This window comes from Pocillopora verrucosa, chromosome 9 (genome assembly GCF_036669915.1).
Source record: "Pocillopora verrucosa isolate sample1 chromosome 9, ASM3666991v2, whole genome shotgun sequence".
In the NCBI taxonomy this organism is placed as follows: Eukaryota; Metazoa; Cnidaria; class Anthozoa; order Scleractinia; family Pocilloporidae; genus Pocillopora; species Pocillopora verrucosa.
Window position 1 is genome coordinate 7,669,182 of NC_089320.1, and position 20,298 is coordinate 7,689,479.

Consider the following 20,298-nt stretch of genomic DNA (forward strand, 5'->3'; position numbering starts at 1 on the left):
CGTGGTTTATTTTTTTTCCTGTGAACTGCCATTTACAAGTTTTTGTCCTCATTGACAATTATGTCTGTCTGTCCTCATTTAATTATGATTTTGTGCCAGTTCAGTCTTGTTTCCCGATTTTCTTAATCTTGATATGATCATTCTTCGAGCGCGATGAATTTTCAACATGAGTACTGGAAGCTGCGATAAACGCGTTTGATACGATCATTCTCCAAAATCATTCAAGTTTCCATGACGAGATAAAAAGTATAATAAGAAGCCGTAAAATAAAAAAAAGGTTTTCTTTCAAAGCAAAACCACGAACCACAGCAGGACCAAGGAACACACCAACGCAATCATAAGGAACAAAACACGCGAGTGGAATGAAACGCCTGATGACTCAAGAAAAGCTGCAATAATACGAGAAAAAGTTAGAATGTAGTTTGTACACATACTATACTGCAATATTTAAAACAAAATCAGTTAATCACAAACGAATTGATAAAGTTGTCTTGAAGATGGTTGTTTGCCGCCCAAAGCTTCCAAGGCTAGTTTATTTATGATAGATGATGGCAGCAAAATTTCATTCATCTCCGAGTACTTTTAATTCATGTCATCGGCTACTTCTTTATGCAACCAAGGAATTTATGCATAGCCAGCGAACAATTACAGTTACGCTTCATAAATGGGGCTTAACAAATATTCGGCTTGTGATGGTGCCTAAGAAAGTGTTGCTGGAAAAGCTTATAATTTACTCATCCTATGTCATTCTTTTTTATCTCAACATATTCCATGCTATCTTACTCTACCCCATTTTATTCTATCCTGTTCTGTTGTAACATCCCATTTTATTCCAACCCATCCTATTCTATTTAATAAAATCAATCACTGACCTGGTTGACAAGTGAGGTTCAGGCCCATAGAAAAGCCCTTCTTGCACATACACTTTCCATTCTGACAATATGAATTTACTTCGCATTCTGGATGACAAATTTCTGAGGACAGTAATGATACGTATCTATGGTGATGTTGTTTCCTTACCGTAAGCACTAATTATTTGGATAGGAACCAACATGCATCTATCAGCTTAGATATAGTTACCTCAGCTCTATGGATCTAGATTAAATTGACTTTAAAACATTACCTGAACAAGTTCCGTCCGACGCCTTTCTATAACCACCTTCACAGAGACATTCATAACTGCCATTTTGGTTTTTACACCTTGAGAAAGCTGGGCAGTCGTATGTTTTTTCCTGGCATTCATCAATTTCTATGCAAAACAGAAAGGACACATCACCTTCCATTCCTTTGTGTTCACGATTGATTCGGCATAAACAACTCAGTCGAGAAGACCTCTAAGAGATGATTCCCAATTTTGGGGACATGGCTATGTCGGTTGAATGGAATCAGCAATTTAAGTGTCCCCGCAATGGAAAGGGTCTGGATGAGAGAAACCCCATTTTACGCTGACATGAAGAAGGTCTCAATGCTTTGTGTAATCGTACCACAAGGTGAGTGGTATGATAAAGAAAGGATTTTATCATTTTTGATAATTTTAATAATTATCTTTGACATCAATTTGAAATTTTGACCGCCCTATTATTGCCTCGTACGTATGAACGCCAGACCTCATACGACATTTGAGCAGCATGCGTTTACATTCGGCTGTCATTGCCTGAAAATCGGCCTCTAGTGGCCAAAATACAGTAGTATAATAATACAAAGTATGAAGTTATCAACTGCTTGACCAAATCCAACCTTTAGGATAGCGTATTTCTGAAAAATGTTGCGATGGCGATCGGCCACGAATTTTGGCTCTCCGCTTTCTGCCTCCTTGGATTCGCTATAAACCGCGTCGGCGTGCCTGAAACCAGCCTACAATCCGCTTAAGATAATGTCCCTTAAGTAGTAGTCCTTGCTGGAGCTCGAATTGATCCAAGCGGTATAAAATGGATTTGTTTACATCCCGAAACCAAGATTTGAAAGATCTCGTAATCGAGTCTCGTATTTGCATACAAGAGTGGAAGGACGTCCAAAGGGTATCCCAGGATGGAAAGCTTGCTAAATCTCCACTGATAATTAACGCGCCTTTTATTTCTGGTATGTGGGATGCCTATGTTATGGAGCATAATCACCAAAACATCACCTTATTTTTTTTTTACTTTGAGAATGGGACAAGAGCCTCTGGTCGATGTATAAAGCGACGAAAAATACGTTTTTCTAAGACACGCATCGCTTATTACAGTAACTCTGTGGCTACCCTAGCACTCCTGCTAAGCGGTGATGTGGCAAAAAACCCCGGACCTGGCCAGGAAAAAGCGACAAATACCAAAACTATAACATCCAGTTCGAAAACAACACCAGCCAAATGTGACCTCTGGGAGAAAACAATTAGACGCAATCAAAAGAACATTTTAGGTGTTAATTGTATCGGATGCTTTCACTGGGAATGTGTTAACTGGAAACCAATGGTCAGTGACTGATTGTGCGATAATTGCGTAAGAATGGCTTTGCCTCTTTACAAATGTCCTGATGCTGAGCTACTCGACGACACCACAGAATTCACTCGGGATGCTGCATTATCAAGTCCATCTGATTATGCTCACCCTCTTCGTAATAAAAACTCACATTTCAAGATTATGCATCTTAATACAAAAGCCTTAGCGTCCACTTTTAACGAGTTTCCACTAACTGTCAACATTTTTCCGCAGTAAGATATTATCGCCTTCAGCGAAGCCTGGTTAAGAGACCAGCCACAGTTACTACAATACGTATCGGTACCTGACTTTACAACTAAGTTTAGAAACAGGCAAGGCTTGAAAGGAGGAGGTTTCGGCGCCTACATCAAAGACAATATAATATAAGCGCCGACGCGACATAGAGCACTCCTTTCCAGAGATGGAACACCTCTGGGTAGAGATTCTCGGCCGTAACAAGTACAGCAAAGCGTTGGTGAGCGTTATTTATAATTCTGAACGTATTTTAAATCCATCTAGCTGGTTAGATAGCCTCGAGAGTTTGCTTGGTCATCTCACAGTGTCATGGGATGGCATGCTAATCCTTACTGGTGATGTCAATATAATAAAGGTACCAGACCATCCTTGACGTCTTTGGATTAACGCAAGTAGTGACGCATCCGATAAGAACTACAAAGACAACGAAAACTCTTATAGATCACCTCACGAACTACCCACAGAAGGTTACGGACACAGGTGTAGTGCCTTGTTCCATAATAAGTGATCACGACGCCATCTATGCTTGCATTAAGCGGCTTTAACACATACGGGGTATGAAAAACTTCAAAGAGGAGTCTTTTGTAGAGGATTTCTCTACGCTTCCCATGTCCATCATATCATGTTCGGACGATCCAGACGAACAATTAGAGAGCCTTAACTCCCTGATTCTAGAATGCATAGAAAGACACGCCCCGTTAAAAAGGATACGTGTTACTAGGCCACCAGCGCCTTGGATGAAATGTCCTTACATTAAAGACCTAGGAGAGAGACACTGCAGATACGAGGCCCACAATACCCCTTCTGATACAAATTTGGACTACTTTCGTTCAGTACTGAAAGCTGCTATCCGAACTTCCCGTAAAGCTTTTATTGAGAAGGTGCTTTACTCAAACAAGTCAAGTGAAGTTTGGAAGGTCATCCACAGAATTCTTAAGCCTAGCCCAAAGCCTTTGCGCTTCAACCCTGATACGTTGAATGGTCATTTCGCGTCTACAGCGCAAAGAACTCTTAATGTAAATGCGACTCCCTACGTTGAGCTGACTGAACTGATCGAAAATCTCTCCGATGATTCGGATTACCATACTCTATTCAACAATTGTCCTGTTTCTAGAGAAGAGGTATTCAAAGCGATTAAAACCTTAAGGTCCGATTGTTCCACGGGAGCTGATCAGATTCTAACTACATTAATAAAGCTTGTGGCTGACCACTTGGCGGGCCCTCTTACTGGGATCATTAACGGTTGTATAACTAAAGCACAATTCCTAGAGCTTTGGAAGATCACCAAAGTGTCGCCCATACCCAAGGTAGACAACCCAACAATTAATGACGAACTAAGACCAATCTCGATGTTACCGGTGTTGTCTAAGGTGTGCGAAAGGTTGGTCGGCCGGTAGATGTCGGAGTTCGCAAATAGCGCCTCTCTTCTTCATGATAACATTTTCAGTTTCCGTAAAGGGCACTCTACCACTACTGCCCTTCTTGGAATAAGAGATTATATAAAACGCGCTAGGAAAAGGAAAGAGATCGTCTTGATGGTTCTCTCCCATTCTTCTAAGGCTTTTAATACGGTTTGTTTCAAGACGACGTTAAAGAAATTCTACAAACTCGGCTTCTCCTAAAACTATTTAAAATGGCTCCTTAGCTATTTATCTGATCGAACACAATTTGTACAAATTGATGACACTAAATCACACTTCAAATCACAGTTTGGAATACCTCAAGGATCGATTCTTGGTTCGATGATCTTTAATTTATGTGTATCAGACCTCCGAGAAATCCTAGATCTATCCACATCTTGTTCTCAATACGCTGATGACCCATCCCTCTACACTCACTGTGCAGTAATGGGATTGGAATCAACGACGTGTGATTTAAACGAATTCCTTACCAAACTCGGATCATGGTCTAAGGACTCTAAACTTGCCTTGAACCCTAATAAGACCAACTTCATGGTTCTCTCCACCCATCAAATGTCAACCCACCACAAATTAGCAGATCGTGCACTTAATCTCACTTTCGGAGACAGCTCTCAGACATTTTGTAATACCCAATTTTATGTTTGTATAACAGATGTAGAGCCATTTTACCCATGGAAATGCTGTTAATAAACGGTTATTATTATTATTATTATTAATATTATTATTATGTAGACCTGAGTTGTTCTTATGCACAATTCTAAATTGTTATTTCTTTTAAACGCAGTTAACAATTTAAAATTCGTATCCTCTACCTTATTATTACCTGCGCAATGCATTTTGTCTAAACGATATCCTTCGTGGCAGCTACAGGTGTACGATCCAAATGTGTTTGCACAAATCATATCGCACGGACGACCAATCTCGCATTCATCATAATCTGCAAGAGACAAGAGATGGACTATATACTAGAGAAATCACCCTCAAAACCTCTACAACCACGTGCTTTATCACAAATACTTATGGACGTAGAGCATACCTTACTTAGTACGAAACTACAAAGACGTCCTTGGGGTCAGAACAAGAGAGAGGAAAATGCATATTTATAACTTTGATAATAACTAGGATAACAATATTAATGACAACAATATTGATAAAGACCATAGTAACATGGCCTCTCTGTTAGAAAGAAAAGAATTTTCAAAGCTTATGATTTGTGCCTTGTATTATCCATGCATGGATATTTTGGAAAAAATGTTTGTGTGGTCTCCATGTACTATTTAAGATTTTTGTTGTTCTTTTTATAAGTGTAAGTCCAACTGGGTTGTTTTCGGAACCTAATGTGCTTTATTTTGCGAAAATCTCGGAAATATATCGGCATGTTAGGCAATCAGAAAGAAATTTTCAGCTCCTTTTCTACAAAATTCTCTCTCTGCAGCAGGAATCTGAAAGGATAACATATGAAATATATCAAACATCGTTTAATTCAAGCAGGAGTTCGAATATTCATTATTACTTACCAGAACAATTCTTTCCATCGTTCATATTACTCTTGAAGCCCACTTCACAGTTGCAGTGATAAGATCCCACAGTGTTTGTACAAACGGAGTTGAGGCCGCAGATATTTTTGTCCTCGTTGCACTCATTTATATCTTTAGGATGAAGAAGGATGACACATACCGTATTTACTTGGCTTTAAGCCGATCCCGGCTGCAAGCCGAGATCCCAAACTTCCAATTTGTAAACTCAGCGGCACCATCACGAAAAATTAAACCAAAACATTCGCTATAAGCCGAGCTCTATTTTAGAACACAATGTTCACAAAAGAAACACTGATTGTCATGAACATCTAGACAGTGAAGACGACGAGAGGTAAGAACAGACCGCTCCAACTACAAACAAACGGCTCCTTTAGGAGCCACCACAAAACAAAAAAGTTTATGACCAACATACTTTACCCTAAGTTTATTTTATTTATTTTCACTCGGCTTATACGCGAACACGTGCCCATTTATCATTGTTCTAATAAGTCGAAAAAGTTTTGTTTTAGGAAAAATCTCGGCTATAAGCCAAACCCCCTTCTATAGCTCAGATTTTTTACTGAATATTAGCGTGAATTTGCGCGGCTTATAGCCAAATAAATACGGTAATTATTTTGTATTTATTAACATGCAATTCTCCCTTGTTGATGGGCTTTTATTTAACTGGAAGCGAAAAGGCGTTTAATGGCTGGGCACTGAAATATGTATCATACAAGATGATTCTGTGTGACCTCAAGACTTTTAAAACTAAATCATTACACTAAGATGTAATTGTGATGTAACAGATACTCAGTTTGACTCAGTTTGACATTTCTTGTGTATAATACCTTTCCAACTTAACATTTGTCTTTCATATGATAACCTTGTTTACAATCACACAGGTGCGAAACTCCAAAGTCTTTGCAAACTCCATTCTCCATGCACTCTTTGTCATTTTATATCTAAAAGTAAGACTTAATGAATAGCCCCCATGTTGGACAAATTTGGTGTAAGCTGTAACGAAACGTCTCGCATTGCCCGCTAATCTAACTGATTGCAACATCCATATCATGGTGGTTCATTTCACTGGTGATCTTAAAGCTTGACAGTCTCATTAACACTTCTTGAAAAATAATAATGTTCTTACCGATGCACTTGATGTCTATGGCGGTAGCCTTACTTCCCTTGTCTGCCTCATATCCCACAACACACTTGCAAATGTATCTTCCTATCTGGTTGACGCATGTGGTGTCCTTACTGCATTCGTTCAATTTTGGATTACTGCATTCATCCTTGTCTGAAAATTGTTCAGAAAAGAATACGAGATATAGGATAGCAAAATTATTAGCTCATAGCACGAGTTCAACTAAAGCTGTACACTAAAGCACAAACTATGTTCACTTTCACATCCATTTTGTTTTTTTTGGGAATAATTTGAGACATGTTAGACAGCTAAAGCAAATAAAGGATTTCGCGTCTTGGAAACTGAGTTGATTCCAAATATGGCTAAAACATGTGCGATTTTCTCTCTTTCTGCATAATAATAATAATAACTACGATAATAATAATAATGACAACAATATTGATCATGACCATAGTAACATGGCCTTTCTATCAAAGGAAAAAAAGACTTTCCAAAGCAGGAGGATTTGTATTGAGAGAAAACGCTTTTTCCTCTAGTAACGCTTACATGATTTTCATTCAAATTGTTGCCTATGTTTTGTAGCTGCTATAACATTGTAACTGCTATAAAAATTTTCCCTTCCCGTCTTGCAAGATGATCAATATTATGTACTTATTTACCTACAAATAGTCATGGAAAATGTATTTCTTCTGAACGAGAAAGCATGAAATTGTTAAGGTTTCAAATGGTCATAAAACCTTCAGCTTCACTGACATTCGTCTGAAAATCTGTATTCTGGCAGAATGAATCCTGATCCTCATATTTCTTGAAATCATGAAATTCCATGGGAAAGAATACCGATTGTTAATCACATGACCATGTGAAGGCTTAGTTCAACTGATAAAGTGGTTTCAAAGTAGTTTGTTGTCGTTTTACCTCGACATGTTTGAAGTTTTCCTTTGGCATCACTCACAGCTTCGTAACCATCCCTGCACGAGCACTCATATGATCCAGCGGTGTTCTTACAATGATAGTTCTTCACGTGCCTCTCATGATTACATGCATTTTTAGAAGCGCATTCGTCGATGTCTAAGAATTTTAAAACGGAAAACTACTGAAGTTAGAAAAAAAAATTGCAGCTATTGAAGCTGTTTATAAAAATTAATAAGGTTTCTTTAAAAGACTCTGGGCATTTCAAGTATGTTGCCCAACCCCTCCCTCCTCAGTTGTATTGAATGAGTGTGTCTAACTGTTTATGGTATATGAGTATATACGTCATGTCTTTTATGGCGTCGTGCACGCTATTATGGTTAACAAGCATTCATCGAAGTGGAGCCAAATATTCATATTAGATTTGTAGCAAAAATACCGAATTTGGTCAGAAATTTAACTTCTGACAGGCGATTTTATCTCGTCGTCTGCCCGAAGGTAAATAGTTCTTGCTAATCACCTCAGAACAAGCCAGCAAACCCACGCGAAAAGCACTATTCACCCGTGTGGAATATACTAACAACAACTCCGGTGATCAGAGGAGTGCGCGCGCTCTGATTGGTCGAAGATTGAGTCATATCTCGCTATAATTGCTTCGCGTAAGGTGATTATGTCAAAATTGCTATCTCGTGTTTTGTCAATGGAGGTGACATACGTAATAGAAAGGAAATACACACCTAAAAAACGAAAAAAATACTAAAACATTTGGCGCTACACGTTACAAAAGAAAGATATGTAGTTTTTGGCTGATGGAATAAAATGAACCTGTTAAATTCTAAGAAAAACTGAATTCAGAACTATTGTGGCACAATTTATAATTTTCAATTTACATCACGAATTTACAACATAATTCAATAGCACCTTATTTAGAAATTATACTAAAGCACCTATTCGTCTGAGGCTTAGTGAAGATTGTTGAATAATCTCCTTGACTTTGTTTCGGGAATCATTCAACAAAATTCACTTCGCTTCGGCAAATAAATGTTAAATATTTGCAATCTACTAAATCGAGACTGAGCGAGCAGTCACTGCGAGGAGCTGATACGAAAAACGTTTTCATAAATTAAAATATCGCGTTTGAAACAAACAAAATATTTCTGATATTCAGTCATAGTGAAGAATTCAAATCATCAGAGCAAAACAAATATCCTCTTATTGCTTCACATACCTTTGCATTTCTTATACCGCCCTGTTATTTGGAATCCACTCGGACAAATACACGAATGACTTTTTTTCCCATTCACGCATTTGTAATTGTCGCCACAAATATAAGGCTTTTTACAGACATCAACAACTAGAAAACGTAAAAAAAAACTCTAAAGGCATAGCATGGGAATACTGATTTATATTTTCGTGATAAAGGACATTTCTAGCAGTATTAAAAGCTTGCGTTGCTGGCGGTTTTTTGGGTGCTTGATGAAACTCCAGGCCTAGGTGCTCAGATAAAGTGGAGAAGATGTTTGAGTGGAGAAACTTATTTTTCCGTTCCAAGACTCTCGTGGCCTCGCCGCCTAACGCGTCAAAACTCTCACAAAATGGCTATTTATTGAACCAACACTGATATGCCATAACCAGACCCCTCCTGAAAGAACAACTAAAGCCCAAAAATTCAAGAAAAATTATTCCATAAATAGCTCTGCATCAAACGGCGCTCAAGTAAAGGTACAACTTTTAACACCAATCATCAAAATTGCTTTGATATGTATATCATTACCTAACAACGGGCCATTGTAAATTTCCACCTCACGGAACTGGAGTTTGGCGGGAAATTTTTCAAGAAAGAGGCTGACAATCCTCTTTCTGGTGTCCTTTGAAAGAATTATAGTCTGGACAGGTTCTGCTGTTGGAGAATCCAGACTGCCAACTTTAGCTCCATCTCCTGTCAATGTGGAAATACCAAAGATTCATTCACAAGAAGAATTCGTCAGAGGGCATGTGGCGAGGGTGCTCTGACTTTTTCGTCGTGAAGAATAAGATATCAAGTTGCTCTGAGAGAGGGGTCTGACACACGTATTCGATAACTTGCCTAGAACTTTTAAACCTTTGAGGTCAGCCGGTTTGTAGCCTGTCGCTGTCACAATTCGCACCAAATGAACTTTGCATACTGCTATCAAGTCTACACGCCACCACAGTGGAACATGATCTTCGTTGATAGAGAACGATTTGTCTGCGACGAAAGAAAGAATTAGACGAACAAGGTTAGTAAATACTGAACAAGCAAATAACTTATTATGATAGAAAGTCTGTAAATAAATGCACATTTGCGTACAAAACAATACAATACCTATTTTCTGATCACAGCCTCTGTATGCATTGTCGTTATCTTGAGATGCTTTCGCAGGACGCTTTGCAGCTAAGTTTACTGAAAATAGAATCAAAATATTACTAAGAAACAAGCGAACAAATGGTCGATCTATAAAGTAATAATACAAACTTCAGGTATTTCGCAAATTTTTCAAACGTTTGCAGTCGTGGGTATCTTGATTCATAAAGAAACATCTGTTGGAAAAAGAGTGAAAATTGCGCATTCTTACCTGTCTTTGTCTGAAAAACCTCCACTTCACAAATTTCAAAAGTGCGACGACTTTTCAAGTCGACATCCAATCTATTCCCAATAACCGGCTTCTGGCATTCAAAGTAATTTGCCGATTCTTTATATTTAGGAATTGTTGTACAGATTTCTTTCTTTCCTGAGTAACCTGTAATTTCAAAGTTGACAGCCATGGTTGATAGTAAAACAGCACAGTCAGTTATGCATTTATGTGTACAGCCAATGCTGGACTCAACACATAGCACTTACCCTGACTTAGCACAAACCGCAATAAGAACCGCTTCTTTTGAACACTCTATATACCCAGACAGACATACATATTTATTTATAACTTAGAATACAGACAAATATTTCTTATGCGAACACCCAAAGAACTCTCGTCGTGGTCGGCTTAATACAAGCCCCATTGTATTATTATACAATTATATTTTGTCCAGAAAATCATTAGAGTGTCACAGAACACCCACGTGACTATCAGTAGTCTTAGTCCACTTAATTCAACCTTTGGTACGCCGTAAACTATCGACCCACTATCAGGTGCTTCACGATCATTGGGGTGTTATAGAACACTCACGGGACTATCACCGGTCGTGGCTCACTTCAATACAAGCTTTAGTACACCGTAAACGATAAGGTCCTCATGATCATTGGGGTCTTACAGAAAAACCACAGTCTTGCTAGTTAGGGTCCCTCTAATTCAAGTTTTAGCGCACAGTACACTATTGAGTCCCAATACTCCTGGCCTGAGTCCTTTCTGCTCACGGAAACGTTCAAGACAATTCAGTAAAAAGCCGTGCGTAAGTAAAAACGTTAGTAAAGACAAAAAGTAGTCTGAACCTGGCAATGTAACCAAAGACCCACACGGAAACGCGATTGATAGAATGAGTCATAATTTCAGAATAACATCTGGCTGAACTCACCAACTGTTATTTCAGAACCTCCAAGACTCGTTGAACGACCATGTGATATAAATACCACCGCTACGCGGATATTATTTCCCAGGTCCAGAGACCACACAGTTCCTGTTGTCCTAAAACATGACTGGAGATCTCCATCGTTCATGAGAGACTTTTTGAGTTTAGATGCAGGTTGCAAAGCAACGTTCGCTGTTAAAATTCAATAAAAGCATGGTCAAAAAGCCTTGGATAATCAGCTTCTATATTTTAATCTGGGATCCCAAATACTAAAAACAATTCAGGAATCTACAATAGCGAGTTTCTGCGTCTGTAAATTACGTGGTAGTCTACCAGGCATAATAACTATACAAATTTCTGAAAGGTATTTTCTCCCCAAGGAAGATGAAACCTTGGTACGCACCCGTAGAATAAAAGAATAACTGGAACTTTTCAATTTCCATTTCGTGGTTAGGACCCTAAAATTAGCCTTCATGTCAAATTTTAGTCAAATCAGTAAGGTTAAGTGGCCGCGATTTTTCCAAAAAGTTCGAAACTTACAGACTTACAGCTCCTAAAGGTTCAAATCAAGTTTAGAAAAAAGTTTCGCCCTAAAGGAAACATTTCACAAAATTATTCCAATACTTCCAACACCGCACGACTGATGAAGATTAAGTTGCAAACTAAAAATTTGAAGGATGAATTTATGAAATAGACTTATTTGAGATTTTACATGAAGTAATAAGTGTTGCAAAATGCTGTTCTTACCATAAGAGTAAGAGTACACCTCAACCTCACATAAACTCAATATGCGAGAGTTAGTTGTTATTTTCACGGCATTTCCGAACAAGTAATCGTCACATCCGAAGCTTAACTGCTGTCCTTTCTCCAACACGCGCCGAAATGCACACTTTTTAAAGTGACTCAACTTTCCTTTTATTTCACCTGAATGATACAAAAGAATGAAATAAACTTTAAATCAAGTTTGGAAAAGAAGGTAATCGCAATTAATGAATGGAAATGCAACACGAATGGTAGGAAAAGCAAACAAATCAACGAGCCCCGGAGGATATACACTCAATCCAACACAAATTCATCCTTAATAGGGATGCTGGACTTATGTACAGCCTTCGCTCTAGAAGTAAGAGTCATATTGTTTTTTCGTACTCAAGTCCGTTTACATCCTGTATATCTTTTATGACCGTCACTCTCCTGGATCAGTCCCCATCACAGATACATCTTCAAAAGGGTTGATAAATGAGGCTTAATACGAAATAACTTTACTGTTAGATTTATCCGTAACTTGCAGTATTTTCATACCTACGGACACTATGAGACGATCCAAAGGAAATTTCGGGGAAGCAGCAACACGGACATAAGACACTGGCCTATAGTCGTCCAGATGCACAATGAGCCAAGGTTTATATTCATTTAGTGAAAGGAAGCATGTTTTTAAGTTGCTATCCACTACAAACCGGCCAAAAGCGAGAACCTCTTTACAGCCCACGTCTTTCTTGCAACCGTCAAAGTTGTCAGTCGAAGACGCAGTTACTTTCATTGCTGAGGCAAGATTCTGGCCGCTGTGTTGCAACTGAAAGCGCGCTGATGAAAGAACCAATACAAAAAGTATGTGTATATTGTTTAAGTCAACCTTTGATGAACAGAAAGTAAAAACAGTGATTAGATCTGTAAATTTGGTTCACCCTTCAAAGCACTGGAGGCAACTCTCTCCCACAAAAATTGACACAGTCTATTAATTTTTGTGTAATTTTTATCAACAAACCTAATTACCTTTTGGTTTTCTGATGCAGCGTTCGCCGGGATTAACATGATTGTCCATACCAAGTTTTGAAGAAGGAGATGGAATAAAGCCAACATTGCACTTGCAGTGATACGCGCCCGGAGGAAACGACGAACTGATGAATGTTTTGTCGCATTGAGATCCGAGTGAGGTACCACATTTGTTTGGCATGTCACAGATGTTAGCTATGAACAAAACAATTACTTTCTATGATACTGATAGCCGGCGTGATATCAACTGGTTATTTGCATTTGATGAGAAAGTTTAAGAGATTCTGCGATCGAGACAAAACAAAAACAAGGAAGGAGAAATGATATTCAATACCAGCACATATTTATTCACCTCTTCTTATTCGCACGTTACTTATACTGCAATGGAAGATCCGCAGTCGCTTTTTCTTGATTTTCTTTTCACTGAAAGCTGTTAAATGGATAGAGATCATAGTGAGCCTTGGAATTGATACCATTACGATCGAGGATTCAGTTAAACTAAGTCTACAAAAGCTATCTAGTGCAGTATTAAAAGTTAATAACAGATTCTACAAGACGAACGTCGGGTACATGTCAGGAAATTTGTCACAAAATACGTTTTAACCAATGTTTTTAAATCCCTACGACATTTTTTTGAGACAAAAAATTTAGAATTCGAAATTTATGGAAAATTCGTAAGCGATTTGTAGGTTTGATTTATACGAAGCAATTCGTGTGGCAAGCTAGTGGCATGTAACAAAGTTGCACCGTGTAAATCGGCCTCTAGGGTATTGCCCCTGTAGAGTCCTGTTATAGCACCACTCCAACCACTTATTGACAAAGCTCTCGCCCTTTCTCCTATCCTCGCCACCGCATCTAGTTCTACCGACTCGAGTCATTCTGCGAATCGCTGGGGAACAACATCAAGCTAGAATCAAGAAAGACTGTAGGCTTAAAAGGTTTGGTAAATAAAGCAAATGAAGTTGTGTGAGCTTACGGATGTAAACACTTTTGACCGCGACAGTTCCCTTATCCTCAGAGTAGTCAAGGACTGTTCCGTTGATGTAGATGTCATGATTCTTCGGACCACATTTATCTTCCCGGTAGTGGTTTTCACTTGGCTCCACAGGTATTAGGATAGATGCGTTCCTCTTCAACATTTCTTTTCCTGGAGGAAGATCTATAATGACGTCTTTCCTATAACGTGTATAATTATCGTAGCTTTTTCTGTTTTTGAACACCTTGAACCAAAATTTACCACTTTTATCTGCGCTCCTTATAATCCCCTTGATCAGTTTCTTGCCAGAACTCGTAGGAAGAAGGTAAGTCATTTGGTCGTCAAATGCATTACCTGAAGGCAAGAATCCAGAAAAAGAGTCATATTACATTCTCCACAATGATAAATCAAAATCTAAACGATATGCAAAGACTCGCGGATTACCACTCTTATAGTCGGTTTTCTAACTGGTTGCTATGTATTAAATAATGTGAGCCAAGAGATTATAAAATGTTTATAATCTCTTTTGTGAGCGTGGAAAAAATGAATAGACCGATATGTGAATGAATGTAGGGACATATTGATGCTGGGGTGGATGGAGAAGAAGGATCAGTGTCAGTATCTAGGCAACTGCCCACTTACCCCTCTCCTAACCCAACAACATTCAATGGATAACAAGGTAGGGTTAATGTTGTTGGGTTAGGGGAGGGGTAGGTGGGCAGCAACAAAACAGAAACCGAAAAAGAGAGACAAGGCCGATACGGGTAGTGCAAGATAGACCAGCGGGAACTTACCCGTGTTCATGTGGACCAGTACATCACACAATTCCAGCGTTGCTGCTCCTTTGTGGCCCAGTGAAATATAAACATATTTGCCCAGCATTGGCTCAGCACAGTCATATCGTTGCAAGTAAGCGCTTTTGATTTCAAGACCTTGGCGACACAGTCGGTTAGATTCAAAAGCCAGTTGTTCCTCATCACCTATGATTAAGTTCGAGTCGTGTTGGATTACTTTAAGCAAATCCACTTGAGAGGCTTACATCACAAGTCCTTTGCGTGGAGAAAATCTAAACGGCGTGGGTTGCGGGTCGTGGGTGAATTTTCGCGGGTTGCGGGTGAAATGTCGCGGGTCGCGGGTCGCGGGTCGCGGGTAAATTATTGCGGGTCGCGGGTAAATTGTCGCGGGTCGCGGGAAGACTTTCGTGGGTCCCGAAAATTGTCGCGGGAGAAAGAAGATGGTTTCTCCTAAATGCAACGCTTCTCCCCACAAACGGCTGCTTTGATGCGAACCCCATTTCCTTGTGCGAGTACATTTATTCACTATCACTATCCCAACTAAATTTTCTAAATTTTTCGCTCTTGGAAGTTCCCTGGCTCTGAAATCCTCGTCGATTTTCGATGAACATCCTGTAATTTTCTTCAAAATCGTCTGTTTAGTTTTGTATGCTTTTTGCTAACCTGCCTTCAGCGGGCTTCTAAAAATAAAAATAGTTTTTAAGCTTTATTCATAACTGCCCTAAGTTCATTTGTGGTATTCCGGTTTTATTTTTGACAATTTTTTCCGGTCTTATTTATTTATTTATTTGTTTTTATTAGTACGTTTATAGCTGGCATAAAATGACAATGGCACACTTTTTCCAAAATATAGGTTGTATCATACAGTCAATCAAGCTACTTAAACGGAAATGTGAACGGAAACCACAACAGCATCTTGTGCCTCATTCACCGGAAACCCCCGCGATTTTCGCGCCAACACTTGTGTCATTGTAGATTGGTAGGCATGCGCTTCGGATCAAAGAAGCCGTTTGTGGGGAGGAGATTTAAAACGGCTACGAAATGTTGCGGGTCTAGGGTGTAGAAAACGAGCTATTCCAAATAATGTATAGATGTGAACGCACTAGTCTTATCCTGCTGAGGTTTAAAAATCCCAATCTTTTATCCAGTCCTTTTATATTTAAAGCTATTTTAAATGCGCCCCTTTCTCCCTACCCTTCCCATGTACTTTTCCTACACAGGCTACCTGTGGAAAGTGCCTTGATTGTACAAACTTCAATCTGTGCCAGATTTCATGGACACGCTTCAGTGTCGAAATTAGGGTTGTTAAAAAGCTCTGAATCGTTAGAACTTTGTACGTTACTCGTTTTAAACTGTTGTCTACTTTTTGTGGTATCGTTCAGGCTTATTTTAAGTTGATCACCCGTGCCAAGCATCTCTGTTTTAGCTGAAAGAAACGATAAAGCCGGAGATAATTTTCCTAAAAAACCACGTGGGGTTTGCGCCGTCTGTTTGGAAACAGTTATGGTTATTTCTTCAGAATCTTGCTGCATGCTATAGCGGTCTAGTGATTCCTACAGGGGATAGCTTTGAAAGGTAAGCGGTCCTCTTTTTTTTCTTTTCTTTTTCGTAGCAAATAACGCGATAAAAAATTGAACTTGCATTACCAGACTGTTTGCGCAATTCAGCCTTAATCAAACATAAGTGACACTCAGCTATGAGCATGACTTGCGTGACTGTCACCCTGGCAATTCACAGAATAAATGTTTCACTTCTCCCCTCAAATTTTCCTTTTCAAAAATAATCCAGCTCCATTTGCCCTAAAGATGCACCCAAATACATTTTACTCTTTTTTACCGCAGAACCTTGCATATAAAAAGGCCACCACAAAAACAAGGAGAGAAATAATAGAGGACCTCCTTCCAAATGACTCTCGAAGTAAAAGCTAACAAGTCTGGACTCTAGAAAAGGAGAAAAAAAAAAAAAAAAAAAAGAGGACAAGCACCGAGATGCCGGGCTTGAAGAAAAAAACAAAATGAAGGCGAAGTTACCGTCACCGTTAAAGGAATTTATGTCCCTTATGAACAGAATTTCGTTCCAGGAACAATGTTTTGTTGTTGTCCGAAGCAACAATGCATAATGCGTAGGTACCACAATGGACCAATTTAAAACCACCTGATAGAATCAGAGCTGACAGTTCATTTACTGACATCACAATAGCAGTTTTCAAAGATAATGGTTTGTCAATTTGTGATTCTGTTAATTGATGATTAAGTCTTGAGATCAATGCGTTTGAATTTTTTGTTCATTCCTTTTGCCAACTAAAATTTTCTTTCGTAATGAAAAAAATAAACATTTGAAAAAATTTAAGCAATTACAATTTCTCCGATATATCACCCTTGCGAAACCTTTATGCAACGACATATGGTAGAGCGCACGGCACATTGATTATCACCATCTATCGGAACATCCCAGTTAAGCATATATTAAGAGAGCGGATAACGTTGAAGGCGCGCCTTGATTGTGTACTCAAACTCCGAATATCCTTTGCACCACCGAGCAACTCACGCGGGTCCGTGTCCGGAAGTATTTTAATCGTTGTAGGAAAAAAATATTCAAAATCATATTTTTATGCTGTATTATCTTGCTATTTTAGTATATACTAAAACAACTATTTACCTCAGTGTCAAGGCTACGAGTGGTCATATTCAGCAAGGACGTCGCGTTTTCCGCCTTTTCTAACCTTGCTGATTGAACTTGGTTTGTTCGTTTTTTGGAATAATGACTGCCGCAAGATTTTTTGTGGACGTGTTAACTGTTTTGTTAGGAAAGAAAACTGAAATGGCTTGCTTTTACACGGTTGTTCTACAGGAAGTTCTTTTCAAAATAGCGACACGTAAACAATCGAATCGACCTCGTCGCCTGATGAAGACTAGCAGTATTGCAGTCGAAACGTCGCGATCTACATCATAGGTGACTCTATCGTGAGACAAACGAACAAAGTTCAACTCCACAATGTATGGAAGTTATCCAAGCCCACAGATGGATCGAAATTTTATCACATGACTGGTTTATACATAGAAATTCTTTCACTGTTATCTTGAGCCTTACCTATTCTGATGTCAACGTTTGATAGCCTTCTTCTAGTTAGAATTTTAACAGACACTACCCACACTCGCGTTTCTAAATCAACTCTCCACATCTGCTTTACCAGATGACGGGTTCGAGAGCAGGTTTCAGAATTTCCGTCTACGGCATGACTGGCCAGATAGTGAGTTTGTGTGCTGCTTTGAGATGTAGGTCGTTTTTCAGCAATATCAATCCAATCTCCAGTAACTAATAAAAATAAACAACATACTTGAAATTTCGGGAAATGAAAGCACAACTTTTGTATGTAGTGTGTTACGACAACAAATGTCTTCACTTTTGATGACCTCACACCTTTTGAAATCCCTAGGGAATATTCGAATAATCATTCACTAAAAGATATCTGGCACTGATATGCTCTAAATCCTTCAAAGTAGCTGATTTTTCGTTTATTAATCAGAAAATTTGTAAATATTGGTTCATTCTCTTTACGCTTTAAAAAGAAATATCAGGAATGAATAATTTATTCCTTTTGTTTTTATATTTTCTTCATAACGTCGTAACCTGGGTCGTAATTCTTATACAGTAGGGCATTCATGGAAAAAAAACACAAACTCACTTAAAAGTGATAAAATATCCATAACCCTAAATGATATGAAGACTGAACTAACTTAATTTAAACGTGAAAACACGATATTATGTGACAGTCACATACAGCACAATACCATATCTCCATAATTTTTTGGTCGTCACCATCTTACCGTTTAGCAATGCAAAATATTGCAGCAAGACAAGAAACAAAATCTCAACAACGGTATTTCTGCTCATTACAATGAAATTCTGATCTAGGAATGAACAGTCTACTTAAGTTTTCACATGGCGACTGCTCGACACTTATTTCACTGAAGGCCAGTGTTATAGATTTGTAATAATTTAATGACGTCAACAAGTCATAAATTGCGCAAGATCAATTAATTAAGTGCGCGCGCTCTCTAACAAATTTAAAAAATAGGAGAGTAATGCATTTGACTCGATTATTTCCACTTTAATAATATACATGAAATTACGCGCTTCTGATTGGCTAAAAGGTATTGCATTTGTCGTGTAACACGAGCACAAATTTCAGATAACACGCACTGCCAAAATTTCATCCGTCTTGATTTTTCATGTGAATTACACAGGACGAAAAACCAAAATTCCGGTTACGGAAATGTTGCGGAAACCTTTGTTTTTATTGCGGAAACGTAACGGCTAACACGTGTTCCCGTCGACAGAATCATAACGTTTACTCATGTTTCCGTAGCTGCGGACACAGCCGAACCGGACCACTTTTCTGCATGTTTCCGCAAGTGTTCCGTTGGATGCAACATGTGTTTCCGGTGACGTAACATGTTGATGACGCCAAAGGAAAACAAACGGAAACTTCTACGAAACCACTTTGTTGCATGTTTCCGTCGCGGAACTGTACTCATATAATAATTATCGAGAATAAGCTTTGAAAGTTTTTCTCAAAGATAACTATACACCGTTCTGTTCACTCTTGAACTGGGGACATTTTTCTGCTACTTAATTTATTTTTGAGTATATAATCATATTAGCGAAAATACAGAACTGGTCTGGAAGTGACGAAGGAAAGATTGCGTTACACTCACTAGACCGAGATTTCTGTCTCGCGCTTACGAATTTTTTTTTTATTATACAAGAAACTAAATGAATATCAAGAGGTTGCTCACTGAGAGGTAGATATTGCAACTTCTGGATTGATTTTCCGGAAAAGTGTTGCACAAGCCTAGCCTGGAACCGGTGTCACAGCAGATTTGGACCCCCTGGTCCAAATCCGCTAGCGGATATGGACGCCCTTCGCAGATTTGGACCCCCCTACCAAACTTTCCTTTTAAGCATCCTTTGTATCATATTTGGTTACTAATTCTATTTGCAAGCTTTTTTGTTGATGTTCTTTTCAATCACAACACAACATTCCCACAATAAAAGTAAAAAAAAAAAAACAACTAAAACAAAAAAAGCCATTTCGTTCCAATTCTACCGCATTCATTATAGCGAGTCGTACAGTATACGCAAGAATTAGATGTGAACAAACTACTGCATTCGAACTATTGAAATTGTTACAAAAAATCTTTCCTTCTTCTGATGCGAATCAACTTTGGTACGAAACGTCATAACAATAGTGGAGACTATTGCGTCCAGTCACAAAAATAATTCAGTCTGATCTTCTAAAATAATAACATTAACAGTTTTTGAACAAGAACGAAGACACTACTTGTATTACAAGTCTTTCGTAAAGCCTATGATAAGTAAAAATGTTTCTATTCTGAACTATTGGAACTCTCAGCTTATTTTCAGATGCAAATCAACATTAATGTCAACGTCCTAACAAAAGAGGAGACTATTACATCGAAATCAATCTTATTGTCTAATTTTAACGATTATTAACTGTTGAGGGATCC

General features: G+C 38.6%; 1 pseudogene; it reads right to left on the reverse strand.

The window, feature by feature from the left end:
* Positions 1–285: 285 nt before the first annotated feature.
* Positions 286–18,661, reverse strand: LOC131784717 (uncharacterized; annotated as a pseudogene).
* Between the last annotated feature and the right edge of the window lie 1,637 nt (positions 18,662–20,298).